General features: G+C 48.8%; 1 long non-coding RNA gene across 2 annotated transcripts in view; it reads left to right on the top strand.

Annotated features, from left to right (window-relative positions):
* LOC146172463 (uncharacterized) overlaps positions 1-14,485 on the top strand; it is a 122,420-nt gene that overhangs the window by 17,093 nt on the left and 90,842 nt on the right. The window lies entirely within an intron of this gene.

Genomic DNA, 14,485 nt, shown 5'->3' with positions numbered 1-14,485 from the left:
CTAAACAAAATAGAAAATGGCGCCAGTCGTAGTGACCAATGGGAAACGCGAGACGTGGGGCACACCTTGCGAGCGTGCGTGCCAGCCAATCAGCGGCTGAGAACGGCTTTCGGAAAACCTGCAATGGCAGTCGGCCTGCTTGAGCAACACCATTTTGACATGCCTCAAAAGGCTCACAAAGAAATAAGCTTCAAAACAAGCCCAATATGGCTGCGATCGGCCGGCTGCCTCGCCCGCAGTGCGCGATTAAATTTTGAACAAATTTTGCTCCTTCTTGACCATTTTGCGGCTCCCATGGCGCTTTAAAAGTCAGTTTTTATTGTATTTCTCGGTCAAATTCAGCGTTGATATTTTTAGGACACGTGCTTGAAGGTGGAAACATTCCGATAATGCATTTTTCTCAAATTTGTGTTTTTTTGTCCATTTTTCACTATTCTAAGACCCGTGGCCCCCCTTAACCTTAAATCATATCGTCACCCACCACTGCCCTTTTTCTTCTCTTTTTCTCCTTGCATTGTGCAGAGTAGCATGCCAGATGGTCAGCTCTCCGGCTGACCTCTGTCAGAGGCTTTTCCATTCAGTAAGCACATTTGTCTGTCTGTCATCAGATATTTTTTTCACGTTTTCCTCAGTCCATGCTCAATTCCTGAGAGATTTTATATCTGTTATGGTCGAAGACTGTTCTTTGCTTTCTTGCCTGTTTCTTTTAGTTCTCATTCATTGTTCTGGTATGCAGCAGCTGTGCTTTCATCAGCGAAGTCATTCTTGTGCAATAACCTATTGGCATGGGGAGGTCACTGGATAGGGGCAACCACTGTGGCCACATTTATTAAATCAAAGCTGGAAGAGTGGCAGCATCCGACCTAAGGGCAAATTCAAGAGTATTCTGCAGCGCTTGTGTCGGCGCTGCCTCTTCCGCTCTTCGACACGCGGCCGGTGCTAGCACGTGCATCATTACAGGGCTTCCCCCGGTCGGTCAGTCAATAAAAGAAATAAGAAAAGGAGGGTAAAGAACATGATCAAAACAAATAATAGGCATGAAAAAAGGATGCCAGTATGTTCAGTTCAGGTTCAAGGTCTGTAAAGGACCATTTGGTGGGTAAATAATCTCAGGTGGTCGAGGCGAGGTTGGCTGCTGTGCAGTGGACAAGTGGTGCCATAAGGGGAACGCACAGAGGGACGTGACCAGCATAAAGATTCACCCAAGGATGATAACCGCTGTTCGGGGGCATATCGAAGGGCAAGCTTGAGGGCCTGGCTCTGACCAATGAATTAGCTGGGGACTGCTGCAGTGATGATGCACCTTCATTGGAATTTGCGGGCAACATTTGGTGTGCAACATATAATCTTTCGCGGCCGATGGCATTGCGTAGGGAAGGTGTAACCAGAGATGCAGAGGTGATGCTTCAGACACTGGCAGCTAAGGAATGGGGCTCTCTTGATGGGAGAGCTCGAGGGGTAGCGGTACCACTACAGGCAAACGAACTGCCTTGCAGGGTTCCAGAGGCCATTGGTCCATCAAGTTTAACAATACCATATTGTGTTCGCCGGTTTTGCCTCTTTTGACTGCTTTTGTGGTACCAATAATATTTTTTTCATAAGTTTATACATCCATCCATAGGAGGTCCCGATACAGCCTTGAGCTCTGGGACCTCCTTCTGTATTACTTATGTAATACCTGTTTCATGAATAAACAAATTTCTTCTTCTAAAAAAAAAAAAAATGGCCTGGCCAGTGGTGCTGTTCAGGGGAGGCACATTTGCACAGTTGAGTAGAGTGGTGTGAGGCACGTCCATCACTGCGTTTGCCAACATGGCAAACGTCAGTAGGCCAGGCACCTCACCCAGCTTGGCAGGGCATGGCAGTGGACTTAAAGCCACTGAAAAGTCCTGCTGGCATGTTTGGACCATAAGGATGTGCTGCCACGGTGACATTGTGGCAGCGCCCAATGCGTTTCTTGCAAGAGTATCGGAGACACTTGGCAGAAGTGGCAGGGCACCAACTATTGATGGCTGCAGCGTGCTGTGCCCCCAGGATGCAGCCGGAGGCGAGTGCAATGCTGGCGCAGAGGGGGGTGAAAGCAGGTACTTAGAGTGGCAGCAGGGTAGGATGAAGTATGCCAGGATGGCAGTGCACAGTTCATCATATGGGCGGCATCCTGAGGCAGGGCAAGTGAGTCAACACAGGAGGTGGGGTGAGATAAGGTTGCTGAGGACTGCGTGGTTGAATCGTAATGCCATTCAAGGACATCACAGCCTTCAGTTGAGGAAATCACATGTTGACGCTTGCTGGCCAGAACACTGGATGCTGGGTCTTGCCAGCCTGCCATCCTGGGATGCTGCTGCGTTAGAAGGTATGGATTTCTAGGTCGCAAACTGTGGAGGTCGATGGACGATCGGGCCACGTTTGTGTTATATCGTAAAGGTCGCTGTTTACGCGACATCTGGTGGAGCTGCCGGGTACGATTTTCATGAGCCGGACGCCCCCTACAAGCCCAGGACGCACCCCTAAGGTGGAGACCCCAGTACACCAGAGCAGCCGCCGACTGCAAGGTCTGCCTCCCGAGTGTGGTCCTCTCCCTGACCACAGACCAACAAGGAGCATTTCTCTCAGCGCGATGAATCCCCCGGTATCGACAACTCCTGTCCTGCTCAACCACCAGCGGGATCCACCACATTTCCACTGCCTGCCACATGAGGATGCTGAAGACTGGCTGGAGCAGTTCGACCGGGTGGCTGCCTTCAACACCTGGAACGCTGACTCGAAGCTTCGCCATGTCTACTTCGCACTGGAGGATTCTGCGAGGGCATGGTTCGAAAATCAAGAAGCCGGACTCCGAACGTGGGATACATTCAAGGCAGAATTCTTGCGTATGTTTACCAACACGCTTCGCAAGGAAAAAGCGCAATTGCTTTTAAATAGCCGTATACAACATCCGAATGAAACTGTTACGGCCTACGCCGAAGAGATGAAGCGACTCTTTCGACGCGCGGACCCAACCATGTCGGAAGAGAAAAAAGTGCGCTTTTTGATGCAAGGTGTTAAAGAGCAGTTATTTGCAGGCCTGGTGCGAAGTCCACCAACAACTGTCGCCGAATTCATAAGTGAGGCGTCTACCATCGAGAAGGCACTTGACATGCGCGCCCGGCAATACCAGCGCACTACAGTGTCTATGAACGCCGCGAGTGCAGGTGAAGCCGTACAGTTTTCGTCAGAATCGCTGCGTGATACGATCCGGGCGATAGTCCGGGAAGAGGTGGCCAAATACCTGCGGATTCCTCCACAGCCACAGGTTGCCACAGTTTCCGATATCATCCGTGAGGAAGTACAACAGGCGCTGGGTGTTCCCGCACCCGTCACCGTGCACGCACCCGTCACCGGGCCCGCACCCGTCGCTGCACCTGAACCCGTCGTAGCTACACCGCTGCCCCAGACCCTGAGTTACGCCGCGGTCACCAGCCGCTACCTGCCGCATTCGACACCATCCTACGAGCCTCGTGCACCGGTCGCCCATGTGTCTTCACGGCCGAGCGTACGCCGCCGAAGGACCGATATCTGGCGAACGCCCGATCACCAACCGTTGTGCTACCATTGCGGCGAAGCTGGACACCTGTGTCGCCGCTGCCCCTACAGGGAACCCGGCCTCCGTGGGTTTTCTTTTGATGCCCGTCGTCCGTTGCCTGGTCAGCAGCCACGCGAAATCGCAGAATACATTTCGCGTTCCAACACAGGCCCAAGCCGCCTCCGATCGCCGTCGCCTCGCCGTTACAGCTCTCCTGGACGCCAGGAGCAACTCCAAAGTCCCCATAGGGGAAACTAGATGCAGCAGCCTCTGGAGGTGCGGCTGCTACAGTGCGAAAATTTCAAGATCCTCCACAGACCCACGACAGTTCTTCACTGCAAACTACAGTTCGTTACATACGGCCACCAGCAGAATCGACGCCGCTACGAAATTCCGCTGATCCTCAACGTAACCACGACGCCGACATTCGCCCCACCACTCCTTCAGAGCATCGAAGTCGAGACCGAACCCCACGAAGCTGTCGCCGCCGGCACAACAAACTGCCGACCTGCAGATCTCCGTTGATGGCGTAGACGTCACTGCTCTAGTCGACACTGGCGCTGATTATTCAATTCTAAGTGCACACTTCGCCAAAGCTCTCAGAAAGGTCACAACATCATGGGGTGGCCCGCAAATACGCACAGCTGGCGGACATTTAATTATGCCCACGGGAGTGTGCACGTCGAGGATCCACTGTACAAGGGCAAACTTTTCTGGCGACGTTCATCGTATTGGCTCAGTGTTCCCGTGATGTCATCCTCGGTATGGACTTTTTAACCGAAAATGGCGCCATTATCGATCTGCAGAATAAGTCCGTGAGATTTTCAGTTGAGAGTGCTATCGAATCCAACAGCCTGCTCCGCGCTGCACTCCACATTATTGATGACCATGTTAGTGTGCCCCCACGTTCAAGCATTATGGTCTCCGTGGGTTCCCTCCCAATCCAAGATAGAGAAGGTGTCGTCGAGACAAAACAGAAACTGCTTATTGAAAGAGGCATCGCCGTTGCCAGGGCAGTTGTTTTTGTTGAAAATGGCAAAGTTGATGTTCTTCTCACGAACTTCAGCAATGAACATCAACATCTGAACAGAGGGACAACTGTCGCATATCTCGACGCCATAACTGACACTAGTTATGAATGCAATTTCACCAGCGCTTCAGCAACAGAACCCTCCGACAACACTGAACCTCTGTACGATATAAACCCGGCCTTACCTCGAAAGTATCGAGAGAAACTACGGCACCTCCTCCGTCGCTACTCTAATGCATTTGCCAGATCATCACGCGTCGGTCGAACCCACCTTGCAAAGCACCGCGTCATTACAGACGAAACTGTTCGACCACTCCGCCAGTCGCCTTATCGAGTTTCCCCTAAAGAACGTACTGCCATCCGAGACCAAGTGAAGGAAATGCTCGATAACGATGTCATTCGCCCTTCCCGCAGCCCCTGGGCTGCACCTGTGGTACTTGTGAAGAAAAAAGATGGCACACTTCGTTTCTGCGTAGACTATCGCCGACTGAACAACGTTACGAAGAAAGATGTTTACCCTTTGCCCAGAATAGATGACGCCTTAGATCGTCTGTGCAACACAAGATACTTCTCCTCCATGGATCTCAAGTCTGGATACTGGCAGATAGAGGTCGATGAAAGGGACCGCGAAAAGACTGCTTTCATTACACCTGACGGGCTGTACGAATTCCAAGTCATGCCCTTCGGCCTTTGCTCCGCGCCCGCAACCTTTCAGAGACTCATGGACAGCGTTCTTGGAGATCTGAAGTGGACGACATGTCTTGTATACTTGGACGACGTAATTGTGTTTGCCCCGAATTTCGAGGAGCACCTCCGTCGCCTAGACGCAGTACTAGACGCCATCCAAACGTCGGGCCTCACTCTGAAAGCCGAAAATTGCCATTTTGCTTATGAAGAGCTGAAGTTTTTGGGCCATGTCGTGAACCAAGCGGGAGTTCTGCCGGATCCTGAAAAAACAGTTGCCATCGCCAATTTTCCGACGCCGCAGGACCAGAAAGAGGTGCGACGCTTTCTTGGGCTATGTGCATATTATCGACGTTTCGTGAAAAACTTTTCTAAAATAGCCGCCCCCCTTACACTTCTTACTAAGGCTGATATGCCGTTCACACGGGGCGACCAGCAAATGGACGCATTTCAGGAGCTTCAACGTCGCCTGCAGTCACCTCCAGTTCTAGCACATTTCGATGAAACCGCAGACACCGAACTCCACACGGATGCAAGCAATGTCGGTCTGGGCGCTGTCCTAGTACAGATACGGAACAGTGAACAACGTGTGATCGCCTACGCTAGTCGGGCTTTGTCTAGGGCTGAGACAAACTACTCTGCCACTGAAAAGGAATGCCTGGCCATCGTGTGGTCTATTTCGAAGTTTCGACCATACCTGTATGGCAGACCCTTCAAAGTGGTGACCGACCATCACGCGCTTTGTTGGCTGACAAGCCTTAAAGATCCTTCTGCACGTCTCGCCAGGTGGAGCCTACGACTTCAAGAATACGACATCACTGTAACCTACAAGTCAGGTCGTAAGCATTTAGACGTTGACTGCCTGTCTCATTCAACCAGCTTCGGACGCCTCAGGTGACGACGACGCATTTCTGAGTGCAATTAGTTCAGACAATTTTGCCGATGCCCAACGGAATGATCCCGAACTTCGCCAGGTAATCGACTTTCTTCAAGGTGCCGGCAGCATGGTCCCTAGCCCTTTCCGTCATACTTTGTCTTCTCTGTGTCTCCGTGATGGCATTCTCATCAAGAAGAATTTTACAGCCAACAGTTGCCAATACCTCCTCGTTGTACCAGCAAGCTTAAGGGATGAGATTTTTCAACCCTGCCACGACGAACCCACATCCGGCCACCTGGGAGTCACTCGGACGATATCCAGAATTAAAGAACGGTATTACTGGCCTCGTTTGCCAAGCAATGTAACGCATTATGTTCGAACTTGCCGTGACTGCCAACGTCGAAAGGTTCCGCCTCTGAGGCCAGCCGGTCTTTTAAAGCCCATTACGCCACCGTCCAGACCATTCCAGCTAATAGGGATGGACTTGCTCGGACCGTTCCCTACTTCCACCTGTGGGAACAGGTGTATTATAGTAGCTACTGACTACCTGACTCGCTACGCAGAAACTGCTGCTCTTCCTTGTGCTACCGCTTTTGAAGTTGCGAAATTTTTCGTTCTTCAAATTGTCCTGAGACATGGCGCACCAGAAATACTCATTACTGACAGAGGAGCTGCATTTTCTGCAGAGCTCATCCAGCATATCCTTGTTCTTAGTCGCACCAATCATCGTCGCACGACTGCATACCACCCGCAAACAAACGGCCTGACAGAGCGTTTGAACAAGACCATTGCCGATATGTTGTCAATGTATGTGGACGTCCATCACAAGACATGGGACGAAGTATTGCTGTATGTAACATTTGCATACAATACCGTCGTTCAGGAAACTACCAACATGACTCCATTCAGCCTAGTTTACGGCCGACAAGTGACGACCACGCTCGACGCCATGCTGCCCCACATAGACGAAGGTCCAAATGATGATGTCGCCTCTTTTCTACAGCGTGCCGAAGAGGCCCGTCAACTTGCACGGGTGCGAATACAGCAGCAGCAAGGCCGAGATGCACAACGCTACAACCTGCGGCGGCGGACTGCAGACTATCTGCCAGGTGACCTTGTCTGGGTTTGGTACCCCATTCGACGACGCGGACTCAGCGAAAAACTCTTGCGCCGTTATTTCGGCCCCTACCGCGTTCTTCGACGCGTCAGTGAACTGGACTATGAAGTCGTTCCGCACGAGGAACCAGAGCCCCGGCGTCCCAAGCGTTCTGAAGTGGTCCACGTGGTTCGCTTGAAGCCTTTTCATGCCAGATAGCGGCCCCTTTTACTCTGTCCCTCTTTCAATATAGCATCGGGACGATGCTTTTCGCACGGGGGGGCTAATGTAGCATGCGTTGACGACAAAGAAGCGCAGAAGTGTGAGAGGAAGAAGTGTGCTAACCTCGAGCCTGAACTCTGACGCTGTTCGTAGAACCTTTGCCACGCCTTGGACCTCGGACGCAACTGTAAAGGTCGCTGTTTACGCGACAATATCGTGGTGTCGTATTGTGAGTAGCACACTCGCTATGTACAGTAGACTCCCGTTAAGACGAACTCGCTTAAGATGAACCCTCGGTTAAGATGAACAGTGGAGGTCGTTTGTTTGGTTCCCCATAGAGTCAATGCAAAAAAATCTGCTTAAGATGAACACTTTGCAATCGCCCTCGTGGGCACAAATATGACTGGGACTGACAAACTAAAGTTGCTGGTGATTGGCAAATCTAAAGCACCACGCTGCTTTAAAGACAGAAAAACGCTGCCGGTCATGTACATGGCTAATTCAAAAGCGCGGATGACGCAGGCACTTTTCGAGCAGTGGCTTCAAGAGATGGATCACCACTTCCAGAGACAGAAGAGAAAAGTTCTCATTGTTGTTGACAACTGTCCCGGACACGGCCACGTCGCCAGACTTCATGTCATCCGAATGGAGTTTCTACCAGCGAATACAACGGTGAAGCTGCAGCCTATGGACCAGGGAGTAATAAGTAGCTTGAAGAGGCACTATCGTAGCTCTCCGCTGCAAAAGATGCTGATTTGCGTGGAGAGCAGTAAGGAGTACATAGTTAACCTGTTAAGTGCTGTCCACTTACTGACGAGCACCTGGGAGCAGGTTACTCAAGCCACTATTGGCAACGCCTTCAGCCATACAGGATTTGTGGCGCTTAGTGATTGCTCAGTGCAGAATGACTGCGATACTATGAATGAGGACCACACTGCGAACTTGGAGGATAGAAGCATTGTTTCTGCACTGAGCAGTAAGGTTGTGTTCATTGACATCAGTGCGTATGTCAGCATTGACGAAAGTGTGGAAATGTGTAGGGCTGACACACTGTACGCTCTGATTGAAGAAGTGCTTGACCTACCATCAGAAACTGCTGCTGAAGATGACAGCTTGAATGTTATGCCTGAATCTGTACTAGTTACCTGTGATGCAGCTGATGCCTGCCTAGACACTTTAGTGCAGTTTTTTTGAACAGTATGAGGGCACTGAAGGGTATCTTCAAAAGTTAAGCGAGATGTCTGCTTTTGTAGCAGGCCGTCGATTTTCATGACAGACATAAAAAAAAAAATAACAGATTGGGTAGCAGTCAACAATGCCTGATGCCTTACTACTGCAAAGTGTAGTAGACAATCATTAGTCCAATAAATGCTTGTATTGCAGTTTATTTTCCTGAAAGGCCATTGTATTCATTTGTTCTCATAAACGAGGTATTTGGACACACTCTGCATGCTCAAACATCATTTTTGGAGCACTCCTGATTAGACAAACTTCTGATAAGACGAACAATTTTCATGGTCCCTTGGAGTTCGTCTTAAAGGGAGTCTACTGTATTGTTGTGGCTGATTGCGTTCGTCATGTCTGCGTATGCGCCGGCAGCTCACGCATGTATAAGACTGCGTGCATTCTCCATGTACAGTAGTTGTCAATAAGGCGGAAACTTGGGCAAGTTGGAAAGCATTTGAACTCATCTTTTCTAGTGCTTCTTTAACACACAAGGGACATTAGATCAAGGAGGAACACATAAGAACAGGACGGACGCTAGCCTGTTTGAACCGAAAGCGTTCGTAGAAATGCGTCGCAAGGGATGAACGCAACCTGTCGCCGATGCAGAGGCGAACACTCACCTGTGAGTTGCCCTTTTGTAATTAGACGCTGCTTCCAATGTAAAAAAAGAGGTCACATTGCAAAAGTGTACAGATTTAAAGTAGTGCACTCTGTAGAGGGACTCTGTGTCACATTAAAGCCCGTTTCACATGATGCGATTCTTGCCGCAGCAGAGTGCGATTTCAGCCGCAATGCGACAGAAGTGCTCGCCGCTCTGGTCGCAGAGCCACTGCGACGGGCTTCCAACGAGTTCCGTCAGCCAATAGGATTCCGTGGTATACATCACAGGAAACGACGGAGCGGAAGTCATCAAAGCTGACAAAAGTTTCAAAAATAGTTTTTTGCGTAAATGTAGGTTGCATATAAATTAAAAGATATCGTACAATAAAATAAAGACAATAAATTATGTTTGGCATTGATTTCCTGAAAATAATTTCTTCGGAATCATCGGCTGCTCACGCTGCACCGACAGGGCGTTGTCAAGCATCTTATACGGGCTGCCGCGATTGCCTTCGCAATGACAGTGCGACTGGGCTGAATTTTGCCATGCGCTTCACCATGTGAAACGGGCTTAAGGCTGGTGCATCTGCCATTGTTATTGTGGTTACGATAAATGGCAGAGCGATTCAAATGGAAATAGATACAGATGCAGCTGTATCAATTATGTCTGAAAAAGTGTGGGCAAAGCACTTCCCTCATGCCTACAAGCTAATGTGAAATTGGTCACATAGAACGGAACGCCTGTGCCTATTGCTGGAGGCATGGACGCCAAAGTATCGAGATCAATGTTTTGATCTGCCGCTAGTTATTGCAAGAGAAATGGAGGGCGCAAGAATGCCCATGTTGTTAGGTCAAGAATGGCTTTCAAAACTTAAGCTGAACTGGCACGAAATAATGGCTGTGCAGGCAGTGGAAAGTGAGACGTCCCTCATAAAAAAATGTCGCCATGTGTGTGACTCTGGTTTTGGTGTTATGAAAGGTTTCAAAGCTAGCATTGTCTTGAAAAAAGAATGCACGCTCTGTGTTTGCTAAAGCAAGCCCACTTCCGTACGCTTTACGTGAGCAAGTTGAGCATGAATTGGCGAATTTAGAGAAAACTGGTGTCATCTATTGAGTCAGGCATATTAGTTGGGCAATACCTATGGTCATAGTTCCTAAAAAGAACAGCAAAGAGCTGCATCTTTGTGGTGATTACCGGGTCACCATAAATCCAATAATTGAGGCTGAGCATTATTCCTTGCCGCTGCCCGAAGACATTTTTGCAGCCTTGCAATGGGGAACAGTGTTTTCCATTCTTGACCTATCGAAAGTGTACCTGCAACTCAAGCTAGATGAGCAAGCTCAAGAACTGCTGACTATTAACATGCACGTGGGCCTTTTTAGGTTTCGTTGCTTGCCGTATGGCATATCTTGTGCACCGGCAGTGTTCCAAGCTGTTGTAGACCAAAAACTTCATGGTATGCCGGGGACGGCCTAATACTTGGATGACATAAACATCACAGGCGAGAACTATAGGCAGGCTTACGAAAGAGTGGAACGGGTCCTACAGCATTTGAGTGAATACGTTCGTGTGAATGAGAAAAAGGTGCTTTGTTTCAGCAACGCATAACATACTTGGGACATGAAATTGATAAGGATGGCCTGCATCCGACACTGGAAAAGGTGGTGGCCATAAAAAAAGCACTCCTGCCAACAAATGTGACCCAGTTGAAGGCTTTTTTGGGCATGATAAACTTTTATGCCAAATTTTTGCCAAATTTGCCAACGGTTCTTGAACCACTTCACGACTTGCTCCGCAAAGAAAGCAAATGGCACTGGTCACGTCAGTGTGACAAGGCTTTCGAATTAGCCAAAAACATGTCTGATAAAAGTGTCTAGACGCTTTATAATGAAAAAAAAAATTAAGATCACATGTGATGCCTCCGAGTATGGACTTGGCGCAGTATTGTCGCACGTTGAAAACGGCAATGAAAAACCCATAGCATTTGTGTCTCGATCATTGGCATCATCCGAAAGCAAGTATGGTCAAATAGAAAAAGAAGCCCTAAGCATTGTGTTCGCTATGAAAAAATTTCACAAGTACTTGTACGGATGGGTGTTTGACATTTTGACTGACCATCAGCCACTCAATATTCTGTTATCCGAAAAGGCAGGGCAGCACGGTAGCCACTGCAAGAGTGCATCGGTGGCTCTCATTCTTGGCAAACTATCGCTACTAGATTAAGCATAAGCCGGGATCTGCTGTCAGTCATGCGGATGCATTGTCTCGCTTGCCACTACCCGACTCGGGGGACCAGTGTTAGGAAATCTTTTATTTTTCATCTCTGAATGAGTTGCCTGTGACGGCAGAGGATGTGGAATGCGAAACTGGGTGAGGTAAACTGCTGAGTGCGGTTTGGGGCATGATATGGCATGGCTGGCCTAGAACTGTGTCCGATCAGTTAAAACCATTTTTCTTTCGCAGATTTGAGCTCAGTATAGACAATGGATGCTTGGTCTAAACAAAGAGTGGTCATTCCCAAGTCGCTTCGGAATCGGGTGCTGGATGTATTGCATGAACAACATCTGGGCATAACCAGAATGAAAGCTGTAGCAAGATCCATGGTGTGGTGGCCTGGCATTGATCATGCCCTCGAGCATAGTGTGCAGAATTGTCAGATATGCCAGTCTGTTCTCCCCTTCACGCAGCCCATACCTTTGGCTCCCTGGCAACTGTGCCAAAACTCATGTCAGCATGTACATTTGAATTTTGCGGAAGAAAAATGGAAATCGTTCCTTGTTGCAATTGATGAATCTCCAAATGGTTAGAAATCAAAGCTATGACAGTGACAACCGCTGCCAAAATGGTGGAATGAGTTCGTTCCTGGTTTGCTTCACATGGGTTGTTGGTAGAAGTAGTAACCAATAGCGGCCCTTAGTTTCGAACTGCTGAATTCCAAGAATTTCTTAAAGCAAACGGAGTTAAGCATACGCTCACGCCACCCTAACACCCACAATCTAATGGAGCGGCAGAGCATGCAGTACAAACAGTCAAGAAGGCATTGCTTAAGTAGCTGCTGGAAGATGAAGAAAGAGGCACTTCTAGGTCACTGCAGCACAGATTGTTTTCTCTTGTAGAACTACACCGCATACTTTCATGGGAAGAACACCCGCCGAATTATTTCTACGAAGGAAAGTGCAGACTCGCTTGTTGTTACTAAAATCGAGCACTATAGATGCAGTGAGTACAAAGGCTGACAAAGTAAAAACGTCTACTGATAAACGCAGAGGTTGTTTGCTGTAGGTGATCGTGTGTGGGTTCGATCGGTGCGTGATGATGGGGGGAAATGGTGGCCTAGACGAATTATGTAAGTGAAATCGCCGACAGCATATTTAGTGTGTGTGAGAAACAAAGTGTGGTTTGTGCACTATGACCACTTGCGACGATCCTGCATCACGTGGAGTGCAAGATGAGCTCCTGAGGTGGAACTGCCACATGCATCAGACGTAGGGCTTCATTCATCTGCTCAATCAACCCCGTCACCATTGCCAGCACAGCAAACAAGCGGCGGCCAACCGGTGCCACTGCGAAGGAGCACCAGACAGCGATGGCCGCCGGATCGTTTAGAATTGTAAAAGGAAGGGAGTGTTATAGCATGGTGTCGTATCGCAAGTAGGACGCTCGCTATGTATTGTTGTGGCTCATCGCGTTCGTCATGTCTGGGCATGCGCCGGCAGCTCACACATGTATAAGACGGCACGCATTCTCCATGTACAGTAGTTGTTGGTTTGAAGCTGCAAGCTTATACCTCGGAATAAAGCCTCCTTTTCCTGTTGGCCTGGCATCTGGATACAACAGTTTGTTAAATCAAAGCTGGAGGAGTGGCAGCGTCTGGCTGAGACGCAAGTCCAAGAGTGTTCTGAAGGCTGCGTCCTTCTCTTCAGCATGCGGCCGGTGCGGGTACATGCATCGCCACAAGCAGTTATACCGGGCTGGCATTTAGCTTTTGTAGTGCTGTGTCTCGGAAGTCTAAAAATGTTCATGTTCTGTGTGATGTCAGTGCCCGTTAAGAGGGCTCACCATTGCCAACGTCCATAGAAAATACATGGTAACTTTCAGAAGCTCTAGCATGTCCAAATGCGGTTAAATTTTCATGGGGTTTGTGGCAGCGTTTTCATCTTTAGAGAATAGAGGAAATGTTGCGGACAGATTTTATTTTTAAGGCTTCATTTTATTTCAAATCAGAGGCAAATATTCCTAAATATTGCGTTTTTAGATATGTTGGTCTTCCTTGTCATCTCATAAAAAAACTAGGCTAAACATCAAAATTTCCTCCGCAACATTTCCTCCCTTTTTCTTTCCTGATTGTTAATCTGCAATTTTTATTCATATCGAACCTATTGTTAGCGTTTTACAGGTTCTGACAGTTGTGAATGTATTTTCTGCGGGAATTGAAGTTCGCGCCAAATTTAACTATTTGCGTCGTGGGTCCATCTGGTGTCAAACTGTTTAGACAATACTACACTCTACCACCAACCTCTTCCTTGTCAGTGTTAGTGCGCACATGTTTTTCTCGAAATTTTGACCAACTTGACTTCTTTCTGTCCTTTTTTCTTGCTTGGGCTGTGAAGTGAGATGCCAGGCGCAGTCAAGAAGAACCCCTCCCCCGATGCCCGAGGATATAACATTTTTCGCGCCAAAGCATAAGTGACTCACAGGGCCATTTATGTGGGAGAACAGCATTGTTCCCACCCCAACAAAGGTGTGCAGTAGTTCAGGCGACCTATAGTAGGATACAAGTGAAGGCAGGAGTAAACATCCTCGGCACCTATCCATTGTGCATGTAGAAGAGGTGCGACAGGAAAGCAAAGGAGATGAGCCTTTGTTGGCTTTTGTGCCCATGATGTGGGAAGTGGGCTCTTGAGCTCTAATCACCTCGCACCCTTTCTCCAACCTCCCCCTTCACACCTCCACATGAAAAGCGAACATCCACTCCCCACAGCAAGGGGACAGAATCCTGTCTCCTTCCTTTTCCTGCATAGCCTCTGCTGCATTGCCCACGGATCGGTTGGTAGCGCCAGCTGAAAAATCAATCCAGCGAGCCCTATGGTACCTATGGCTTCAATCAGGTTGGAAAGGTCTATACAAGCTGACATCTCCCCAAGGCAAGGGGTGAAATACCCATTTCGTTCCTTTTCTTGTCTAGG

The sequence above is a fragment of the Amblyomma maculatum genome, unplaced genomic scaffold (assembly GCF_055883805.1).
Source record: "Amblyomma maculatum isolate TAMU_Amacu unplaced genomic scaffold, ASM5588380v1 scaffold_13, whole genome shotgun sequence".
Classification (NCBI taxonomy): Eukaryota; Metazoa; Arthropoda; class Arachnida; order Ixodida; family Ixodidae; genus Amblyomma; species Amblyomma maculatum.
This window is presented reverse-complemented; position numbering and strand designations above follow the sequence as displayed.